The 12,210-nt window shown below is 34.6% G+C and overlaps 1 protein-coding gene across 1 annotated transcript in view; it reads right to left on the bottom strand.

Annotated features, from left to right (window-relative positions):
* Positions 1-12,210, bottom strand: part of Pgant2 (polypeptide N-acetylgalactosaminyltransferase 2) — a 230,077-nt gene that overhangs the window by 44,802 nt on the left and 173,065 nt on the right. The window lies entirely within an intron of this gene.

The raw sequence follows: 12,210 nt of genomic DNA, 5'->3' as shown, positions 1-12,210 counted from the left end.
TTTAACAGAATCATTTATCTCTGTGTGGAATGATCGTTATGAAAAATTACGCCACGGAACAAAATGGTAAACGAAAGTGTATTAAATCTAAAATTAATAAAGCTGTCTGACAGAAGTTTGGTATCTGATGCTTTCATTTTGTGTTCCTAATAAAGTCACACGAACTAAAACTATCTTTCACTGCAACATTAAAGTTAATAACAATTCGTTTATAAACTCTTTTAAACCACGCAAAACAGTTTAAACAACAAATATGTACAGGGATTTCCAATACGAGGTGTTATTTTGAATAGCCCGCTATTTCGGTAGATGTAACTTTTAAAGTAGAAACCACGCCATTAATCAAAATGGAACGATACACGCTTCAACAACGCATTTAAAAATTATTAAAATTCACTTGAGTGAATCAAATGCAAATCATCTTGAGTGATGAGGCCCATTTCCACCTCGGTGGCTTCGTCAACAAGCAAATGGGGTTCGGAAAACCCAAGAGTTATTGTTGAAAAGCCTCTTTATCCTCAACGTGTGACTGTTTGGTGCGGTTTATGGTCTGGCGGAGTCTTTGGACCTTACTTTTTCGAAAATGAGGCTGGAGCAACAGTTACGGTGAATGGATTGCGCTATCGAGAGATGATTAATGATTTTTTATGGCCGGAATTGGATGGTATTGATCTGGACAACGTTTATTTTCAACAAGACGGCGCTACGTGCCACACAAGCAAGGAAACCATTGATCTTTTACGATTGAATATCAAAATAACACCTCTTATTGGAAAACCCTGTAGAAGTAGCAAATATATTTAATAGCACCGAAGGAACTTACAAAAAACCTTTTCAAATATTTTTTTTAAATAGTTATTAGTTAAAATTTTGTTTCCTGTACACTGTTTTTCGATAATGTACATTTTTTTCCATATCATAAAGTCATAAACGATTTAATTGTTCTAGGCCCTTAGGTTGGGTTATTATAGGTTAGGTTAGGATAGGGGGGTAACAAGTCAGTTGAACCATATTTATTACTTTGGCTAACTTTGACCCCATATTATGAATAATATCCGGATAAAGTGATTAATTTATCACATTGTCTAAACAATTTTGTTATTATATATATAATGACCAGTTATTATGTATAAAAGCTATTTAATCACTATGACTGTAACATGTATATAAATAATATGTCTCGTCGCCATCTAGTGGGAAATTCAGCACTAAAAAAGCCTTTCCTACAAAAATAAATTATAAATAATAATAAAAAAAAGTATAATTTTTTTAATCAATAATGTGAAATGTTTACACATTTTTTGTGCAGTGAAAATTAAATGAATAAATTCCCATAGTAGACACCTGTGTCGCAGCTCGAAGCCAAGCACTCCGTGTGGTGGCTACTGGGCCTACTCCACGGCGATAAAACACTGGCGAACAACCACAAATCGACCCACATGTAACATTATATCCACATTACTTTTATAAATCGTATTTTTTTTCTGTTTACAGAACAATAAATTGGTATTCGCAGCGCATTAATTCAGGAATACATCTCGCTGACAAGGTACATTAATAAACAAAACCGGCTCACGTGAAGTCAACCAGACATAACGCATTGCTACTAAACTACAACCTGCAACGAAATTTTAAATAAACATAAATTATTAGTAATCTTCATTGCGATTAAGTTTAAAGAATCATTCACAATATACATTGTTTGTATGTTTTTATTTAGTTATAAAATAATTACATATTTATATCTTGTATAAACTTTTTAACAAACTTATTTCTATGACAAAGGACACTTTAAAATACATCACAAACTAATTCTTTATAGTATTTACGCAAAACCCACAAAAAGCAGCAAGGCTTTTATTTTAGCTTCTTTAACATCTGTCGGTATTTCATTAAAAATCTTATATCCTTTAATATAAAGATTATTTTGGGTTCCCGACATTTGTGGAAGTCTAAAATCTCCACAGTTTCTCGTGGGGTAGCAATGTGTTGCGAAATTAAAATTTACATTATTGAGTGCGGTTATGAAAGAAACATGAAGGTTAATTATCACTATTATCAGGTATCAATAGCTTCGTGGGTCAGAGTGTTGTCCCGATAATGTTACCTTTTAAAAATGTCTTTGTCTTGTTCTATTTCATGTTTCGTTTAGTTTATTAGTATTATATTAACCTTCAAAAGATATCCCAAATAAATTTAAATTATTGAATTAATCGAATGATCGTTACTAACGCATTTAATTGGATCGTAATCAAGAGCAATAAAATTATTTTACTTGGCATCAGATATAATATAAGGAATATTATATTGAACCGGGATCTTCCGCTTAAAGGTGCAGACCTTTGTAAAATCACGAACTTTAAAGATTAATCTTAAGAAATTTAAACCAGAGAAATCTATATAAATAAAAATGTAAATCATCGTTTATTCAAAATCTTAATTCATGCTTTGAAATATTCCAATACGGGTGTGTTTTTATATAACTGCATTATATAGATGTCACCTGCGAAAGGTAAAAACATGTTTTTTTTTAAAAACAGCGCCATCGGTTGAACGTAAAATCAAAACGGGCTGTTTTTCTCTATCTGCACACACACACTGAGCCACAGGAACACGTGGAGGGGTGCAGTTGGTTTCAAAGAAAGAATCAAAATAATTTTCTGGTAAAAAATATTATATCATAAGTAAGTAATTAATCGATTGTCCCAATTTTTGACACATGGGTTCTAATTTTGAAAAAGACAATTGAAATTAAAGATAGTTAATTTATCTCTTGTCTGAATTCATGAAACAATCAATTCCAATTTTTAAAATGACATTTAAATATAAATCCGACATCATTGAACCAGAGTTACAATCACCCACAGACAAAATTAATAGCACAACCGAAATTAATGTGTTTGATTAATAAAAAGCTTTAAAGGGTATGTTTTTCGTTAGGAAGAAAAATTATAATTCTGTCCAGTTTGCCTTAAAATATTTTTACTGGATTCAATTAATAAAATCCTAAAAATAGCCAATCAAAGTAACAATCGGAACTTCAAAAATTATTTCATATTTTTTTATTACATGAACGAGATAAAAGTGAAGGTACAGTTTTCTTACAAAATCTCTAAACAAAACAAATGTGTTTTTGAAATATCGAGTTCTCTCAATTTTTCTATGATTGTAAAAAAATTAACAAAAATGTGGTTAGCGTTTTTGAGAACATTTTCATGTTTTATAATAAAATTTAATTATTTAAAAATAGTATACTCTATTTTAAATGCATACACAATTTTTTTTATCTAGTTTCTAAAACATTATTTGTTTTTACGGAAAATTAAATAAAATAAGATGTATAGAGCGCATTTGTAATACACTTAAAATATTGCGAACTGAACATATGTGATGAAAGTAGTACTGAAGGGCAGTAGCGTCGTTTGTGGGTTTCTGCGCTCGAGGAATCTTCCTTTCACCAAACGAGTGGTTACGTTAGGTCAGTTCTGTAATACGAGAGCAGCTCTCAAATGAATCAATTATTATTGACTTAAAGACGTGGGGCAGGGACTCTCAATTTCGTTCAGCCTCTGCATCAGACAAAAACAAAAAATATATCAGCTGGAAAAGATTTTGAATTATCGTCATTTTTTTCCGTGCTGAACTACCTTTTTCTTAAGCCGGAGTTACTTGACAACTGTTATGGTAAATAACAATGTTTTCGTATTTTTTTAGATAATCACCATTGAATTGAAAAGGTAGATTGAAAGAAAACAAGAAACTAAATATGTACCGAGGAACGATGGGTTTCATTCACCATAACTACCCCTGTGGAGAAACGGTGCAACGATAAGTTAAAAGTTTGCTCAGGTAATACAGAAGGAAAATTGAAACTGACTGTGTAAAAAATTCTGACAAACGATAAAGTACCTGTCTATTAACGTAATATTTTATTTGTCATTTTAAAAGTAGGAACTGACGTTTCAAAAATTCAGACAAGCACACCTACATATAAAATAATATTTTGTACCAGAAAATTATTTTAATTCTATATTTGAAATAAGTTGGTATTTTTGTTTAAATTTCTTGACAAGTATAGTCCAATATTTTGACGACCTCCGTGGTCGAGGGGTGAGGCAATCGACTAGCAAGCCGGAGGTCGCTGGTCCAAATCTTCTAATTGATTATCTTATGTTATTTCACAATTTACTCATTTAAAGTAAAATATAATATATTTGCGGCACGTTCCAGATTGGAAAATACTCTCAGTATCGCCTTGGTGTAAGACCACCATTCAGAAATGAAACGTTGCTTAAAATCGATTTGGCCGTGTTTATTGACCAGATCTGTATATCTGTCCTTTTCCCCATGTCCTTCTACTCTCTACTAACTGCCTCAAAAATATCTCAATTGAAGATACCATATTCTCACAGGCTCCATACGGTTGGAAGCAGTTAGCACTGTTTTTTAGTGTAGGTGTGGTTTCAGAAAAGGGACAATTACCCATCCTACAATTAATTATGATATTCCGTGATTTTTCATGGGCCTGTGCTAGTTTGAAATAAAAAAAACCATGACGGAGATCGACCAAAGACCATTGTACGACAACTTGTGGATTAGGTGCGTAAACGTTATGGTTGGTCAACCAAGTGTACGAGGGGAATCGAAAGGAGTTATTATCTGATGTCCAAGAATAGCGACGTAATCGTTATATATGTTACCGTTTTAATTAAAGCGTGGATTCAAATTAATTAAACTAAATTGCGCACGTCGTAAATCACACGCGGAAAATGTCAAACCCGCACAAATGTTGGACACGCGTTTTGCGTGTCTCCCGTTCACGCATCGATAGGTGAATAATTATTATATAAGTATATATTATAAGTTGTTCTGAGCAATTTCCAAGCCGAAAATGTATAAATTCTTGGTATACCTTATGTTGTAGGTAATATGCATTAAGATCTTTTGACAAGCGGAGTCTAGAAACGATCGATTTCAAGCACAAAACTTGTTTATAACACTATTTTTTTAAAATTGTTTCCTTTATGCGTTCACACATTTCTATTGAAAAAAATTTTTTTTTAGTTGTATACATTAATGCTTTTTATTGAGTTATTTCTTTTTTATTTGTGTTTTACTCAAGCGAAACGATAGAAAACCTTCAATTTATCTAAATCATATTTTTTGGTATTCATAATGTACACCAATTCGTTTTAAAGATTAATCAAAATAGTGATTTGACATTAAGCTTCTCCTTAAAATTTCGGGGATCAGGAGAGAGGCACGAAATGAAAGAAAGTTGTGAAGGTCACATGTGTTTATTGGTGAGTCAGTTGCCGTGACGAGGAAATGATGTAGGACAGATGATGAATACTCCGGTTGCTGCGGTGATGTGGTGGTCGAGCGCGGGTCAGTGAGTCGACGCCGGGCGCTGGTGACCGGGACTTGTCCAGATCGCCGTTCCTGGCAAGCGCTGCTCGGATTACAAGCGCCCTGGTTCCAGTGTCTCTGACCAGCGCTTCTGCCACGCAACCATGACCACCACGAGGACACGCAGCATCCTCACTGGTCACGCCGTTCCCGTTCAACCGCCTACAAGGTCCACCGCACCTTCGGCCGTCTCGTCAGCACTGGAGTGCCTGAAGACCGACGTTCTTCGCCAGTGCCTGACCTCCATCGAGTCCCGGTCACCAGCGCCCGGCGTCGACTCACCGACCCGCGCTCGACCACCACATCATCTCAGCAACCGGAGTATTCAACATTTGTCCTATATCATCTCCTCGTCACGGCAACTGACTTACCAATAAACACATGTGACCTTCACAACTTTTTTTCATTTCGTGCCTCTCTCCTGATCCCCAAAAAATATTGATAAAAGAACCATTTAAAGTGTAAAAAGTTAAACATGAATATTTAAAGCCTGAAGCCTAATTGTTTCACAGATATTCAAATGTGAAGAGAGAAAAATAAGTAATGCTAATTTATCTAGGACGGGTTGTTTGGGAGAATTTGAACAATTCATCAAATTTTAACGTTGATTTTCGGGTTCTTTGAAAGTGCTATTCAAGTTCTGTTATTATAGGCTAGTTGCTTGACAAAACTGAAATAAAAACAAAACTTGAAAATTAACATTGAAATTTGAAGATTTGTTCACATTCGTCGAAACAACCCGACCTCTACAAATTGAAATTCCGATTAAAAACGCCTATATTATATATGAAGCCAATTCGCGTGAAGAAGTGCAAATATATTCGGATTTTCATGAACGTAATTTACTAAAAGTTTATCAGGAAACCTGTTAATTCATTCGTAAGGCCTGCAATCCCATTTTTAACCGGAATTACCAATACTTTGAAGAGATTCTTAATAAATCAGCAATGGTCATTTTTCTCTGTGTAACATTGTCACCAAATGGCCATTCTGCACCATTTTGTTTTTTTTACATTTGAAAGGTCCCCGTTACGTCGATTCTAGGTGCGTTACAGCTTTCTATAAAATAGTAATAAGCTTACAAAATGATAGTTGTCGTCTTCTTCTGATCACAATTTGTTAAAAAGCTGAAACGGTTAAATGCGGGATTGCAGGCCGTTAATTAGATTGATAGGTTTCTTGTTCAACTTATAGTAAGTAACAGAAGAATTTATCATCACCATGTCGGAACACGTATTCATGAAAATCATAATATTTTCGCATTTCGACATTATACATTATCAATGCATGGTGCAGGTGCATGGACACGGGTTCTGATAAATTAGGAATGTACTAAAAGTTTATTGGATAACAGCCTGCAATCCCGTTTTTAACCGGATAAAAAATATTTTTTTAATAAATCAGCAATACTCATTTTTCTTACTTCTAATAGTTGGTAGTTTGGTAGCCCCTGTCAGAGTAATGAAGCTGTATAGATGTATGCACAATGCCGTACAGGTGATTGCAAGGCCGTTTACTCACATAACCACAGCCACAGTACTACATATCAGAATGGATCATACTAGAATGTTGCCTGCTTCATCATCTTGTTCTGGTTTCTCTTCTCTTCTATTAGTACTAAAGCACCGGCAAGGAAGGTCTCAGTAATAATAATTTATGTCATAAAAATACAGTGAGCTCCTGGTACCGGTGATATATTCACTGGATTCGAAAGCGATACAGTTAGACAGGTGATTCGTAAACATGGACCTTGTGAAATATTAAAAATTAGGCAAAATAATAATATATACTTTACTAGTAGATCGCTATTGTTAATGTCTTTCTCGGGCGTCTCTGACTTCTTCCACCATTCACTACTGTATACCACAATTTTAATGTTAAAAAACTACATTACATCGACATTAATTCGACTCAGTATCTCATTCCAGTGCAGAGATATTGCGTTAAGTCTTCTACTATTTAAACCACTTTCTAAACACTGCTGGAACTAATAAGAAGAAACTTTGAAATTTTCAGCGATATCGGTCGACTACTTTTCGGGTTTTGAGACCACAAACGTATGTTTTGAGAGCACAAACATATGTTTTGAGACCACAAACATATGTTTTAAGACCACAAACATATGTTTTGAGAGCTAAAACATATATTTTGAGAGCACAAACATATGTTTTGAGGACACAAACATATGTTTTGAGAGCACAAACATATGTTTTGACCACAAACATTTGTTTTGAGAGCACAAAGACATGCAGGCTGAATGTATTATATATATAGAGTATTTAATAACAAAAATCGTTACTGGAACATATATTCTACTTTGTCCGCAAATTAAAGGCAGAAAATATAAACTCAGTCGTCAAGATAAAAAGGAAAATAAAACTAACTTAACATTGTATTGCTGTATTTATTTATCTGACCCAGTATTCCCTGTTTTTATTGTTTTCGCAGTAATAATTACATGATTACGTTAAGCCTTATTTACAAGGGGGTAAAATATTCGGCGTTCGGCCTTTTTGTCGTGGGAGTTTTGGCTTTGCCAAACTTTGTTCACAACGGGCTGTCACTTATCTTTGAAGCTGAATATTTCTGTTTTTGAGCAGAATCTCTGAGCTACAACTCCCGTACGGTTAAACATGTTTATTTTTTTAGAAAAAATCATATTATCACTTATTCGAATGAGAATTGGACATTGCTCCGTTCCCTCTCACCTTTTTAAAGTTCACTTTCTTGACCCCCTGATTGTACTTTCTGTGTTCTAGAAGTGGGAACTTTAGATCATATATTTTTTGGCTGTCCCTTTCTAAACAAACACACTCTCTTTTGTAAAGTCTTATTTGAAATTACCTCCCCTCGTTTAACATCTCTTTTCTGAGATGGAACTTGACTCCAATCTTTCATATAATTATGAAATTTGCCCATTTAAATACAAATAATAATATATGAATTCACTTCCCCTAGAAAATGGCCTAGAACATCCTTGAAGGGTAAAATCCAGAAACAATAGGAAAAAAACATTTTTGACATATTATAATTTCGAAATAAATTTTTGACTGTCCAACTAGGAAGATTTTTCCCTTATAGGCAGTCAAACTAAATCGGAAATACAAATTGGATCGCGCTGAAAGACTCCTTTTGTGAATGAGGCTTGATTTGCTTCTCTACACAATAACTGACATTATACAGCCTAAATGAATAACATGACACTACTTTCAACATGTTTCCATTTTTTTATCCCACATTAAACATAATGGGATATTTCCGTGTATAATGGTAAGAATTATGAATACCGTAGAAATATGAGCACGCATCTCGAATTTTGTATTAGAAATGTATACAAAAAATTAAAATGAATGAGCTTACTTGTACCGTTACTATCTTGAGACAATAATCTTTCATTGAACGGTTGATTTTTTAATAGTGCTAATCAAAGAAAGAGACAGAGAAACGTTAATCATAATTTAATTTACAACTCTCGCTTAAATTAATTGCTGCCTATTGACAAAATTAAAACGATTTTCATCTGAAAACTAATTACAATTAATCAGTATCGGCAGATTAGATTAAGGTACCGATCGTATTTAGATTTCACTTTAATTAAAATAAGGTAGAGATTTAATCACAATATTCCCTAAGTCACCGTTTCTCAACCTGGGGGTCGTAAAAAAATAAGTAGGTATAACATGCGATAAACACTTTTTTTAAATCATGAATTTCCAGTTATTTCCAGTTAGGATTGATGTGTGATATAAATAAAGGAGACCGCGGAGTAAAATTTAGAGAAATTAGTGTCATGAAACTGGCATACTTTGTGGCCCCAACTGCGGTGGGTGGGTCCTTTATCTCCTATATATGGGCTTATCTTATGTTCCAGAAGCCGAGATTTAAAATATTGAGAAATACTTTGCATTGAGTTATAAATAGTTGTCCCGTACAATTGGAGTTGACATAGTTTTGGGATTGATCTTCCGAATGTGTTGCAAAAGGGTATATCCCAGCAGCACCTTTTATCACCAACTCATACAGTTATGTGTGAACTATTGAGTTCGTACTCCATTAAAAGGGGTTTTTTGTGTGTTTCAAAGGGACATTTGAAACACACAAAATAAGTGAATTTCATGTGATAATAGACGATTTCTGTATTTAGTTAACAAAGCCACTATGGACAAGAAGCCTTTTCGCACAAAAAGTGGTAAATGGGATCTCAAATCTTTTCAAAACTTGTCTAAATATTGAGACAAAAATTTAAGTTGTAGAGTTTTGTCAGCCGATATTTCGGTTATTTGTGTTTTTTAACCAACTATATATATACATAATACCATTTTTAATAAACCACTTCACAAGTTGGTTGTGAGTCTTTTACATTCAACACAATATTTCAGAGTTTGTTCAAACTTCGATAAACGTTAAAATATGTAGTGATGGGGTTGAGGATTCTTTTTACTTTTGAAGGAGGTCGCGACAGTAAAAAGGTTGAGAAACGATGCTCTAAGTACCTAAAGGTAATGTAGAATGTAATAATCAGAAACCTATAACAGTATTAAGCGAGAGGATATTTAAATTAATTTTGACATGATGCTATGAGATGTACAGGACGACTGACTTATTCAAGCCATAAGGGCACGTAGGCTTAGTGTCAAAGTGTCAAGTACCTACTATTTAAAAATAAAATAATTTAAACAACGTTGAAAACCCGTACAGAGAAGATGTCGGGCGTGGTATTTAGTGGGTATCTACTACCTACTAGTGCGCAGAGCGAATTGAGAGAAATTCTTACTAAAAAAATACGAATTAACATCGCGACACATTTATTATGGAGTAGAGGTGCTTTTTTATATCAGCTCCTCGCAGGAGGCCCTGAGGGCTGAGAAAAGAAAATCATCTTTAGGGATGCTGTGTTGCGGGTCTTGTAAGGAAGGAGAGAAAGTTCTGGGAAGGAAAAAATGTATGATGAGTGTGTAGGAATTTGGAGCTCAATGTGTCCAGGAGTGACGTATGAATCGATCAAATATAGTATGATGGGTCTAGAGAGAGTTCGGCTGGAGAGGTCCAAAGGTCTCCCTCAATAACTCTTTCCCGGTCCGACCTGCCGCACAGTAGGTGGGCAAACGCATCCGCCGACATGACTTAGACAAGCCTCATCCCACCCTGCCACCCCTGCTAAGTCACCAAACGTAGCGAACCACTTAAAACATATGACATAATCGGCAATTGCATAAATATGTAGCTGCTGTTCTGACTCTGTATTTACTTAAATCTGTATCTGCATTTACAAAAAAATATTTTCTCAGAAGATGAAAGTAACAGTTTTTCCCATATTTTAAGTTAATTATTCATCTATTTATTAATCTTTAGGAAATCAACAGCTGAATATATATTTTTTTACATTATACCAAAAGTACAACTAATTGTGTATTCCCCCCTTGTGTTAAGAAATTAGCAGATTTATTATTATTTTAAAGCAATTATTTTAATTTAATTAAATAATACTTAAATATGTATGTAACGTATTGAGTGTTAAAAAAAACTCTAAAATGATTTCATACAAGGAAAAGAGACATATTCTTTCAGATACAGTATTGAGACGGAAGAGTGACGATATTGTATTGGCCTGTATCTACCTGTAGGCGAGGAAATCAAAAATGAATATTTCACAAATACAACCTACATCATTTAAAGGGGTGATTTTATGTCAAAAACTTTTGAAAATCAACTCACAAATATTTCGCATAAAGTTCGAGTCACCCTGTAGATGGCAGTAAAATGTTCGGATTAAAGAATTAAGCTCCTTTTATAAAAAAAAAGAGATTGATTTAAGATTACTTTCACGTTTACTAATGAGAAAATCTGAGACCTATCAAACTAATTATGATTCCGAATGATTCAAGTAGACCAGGGCGGAAAGACAATCAAGTGTCGTTCTGTAGAATAAAACACTAAATTACTAGAGGTTGGTACTATACTAGCAGCAGTAAAGCTTCCCCTTAAAAACAGCTTTATTAATGCTAAATATGTTGATATCCACTTCCAATGATAAGAATGATAAGTTTGGTTACACCATAACTCTAAGTGACCAGCTCTGCAGAGGGTCTCCATCGAAGCTAGAATCAAGTTGGCATCTCAGAATCTGGGCGTACTTCAATAGTACACAACACTATTAAATTTGACAGCCACCTCTGGTATGGAGCTCCAAAATACCTGAAAAAACTAATGACTCAGTGCAGAAACGGGCAGTCCGTTTGATAAATTCCCCTATCATGACTAACGGATTGCAATCTTTAGAGCAAGGCGTCAGGTGGGTATGCCGTCCTTGTTATACCGGTAGTACAATGAAAGATGCTCCGAGAAAATTGCATCATTGATCCCTTCGGCACCGATGTAAGTCGCCAAACCCACGCCCATCATATGTACACGGATGACATTAAAACATGAGAACGGGTGGTTTTTACAACAGCTCGGCTATAGATTTGAGTATCTTCAAGACAAGGAAATTATTTTCCACAGGGCCTCCTGTGTGGAGTTAATATATACAAAAATATCGAACTGATTCCATTGAAATAAGATTATACTTTCCATTGGCATAATACCTACCTGCAGGCTGGGAGATTAAACAGTCTACGCTGTCAGTGACGGTGATAACCATCGGCAACTTAGAAATGAATGCTCTCCATGAAAGACGATTTTTCAAACAAACCACTAATTAGTCCAAAGAAATGTGTAGCATCGTGCACTTCCCCTCCGACCCGTAGATGACACCGAGCATACATAAATAAATTCAGTAGGATAAAGCCACGGGTAGAAATA

This window comes from Hesperophylax consimilis, chromosome 9 (genome assembly GCF_061612785.1).
Source record: "Hesperophylax consimilis isolate HC1 chromosome 9, BYU_Hcon_1.0, whole genome shotgun sequence".
NCBI classification, from domain to species: domain Eukaryota; kingdom Metazoa; phylum Arthropoda; class Insecta; order Trichoptera; family Limnephilidae; genus Hesperophylax; species Hesperophylax consimilis.
This window is presented reverse-complemented; position numbering and strand designations above follow the sequence as displayed.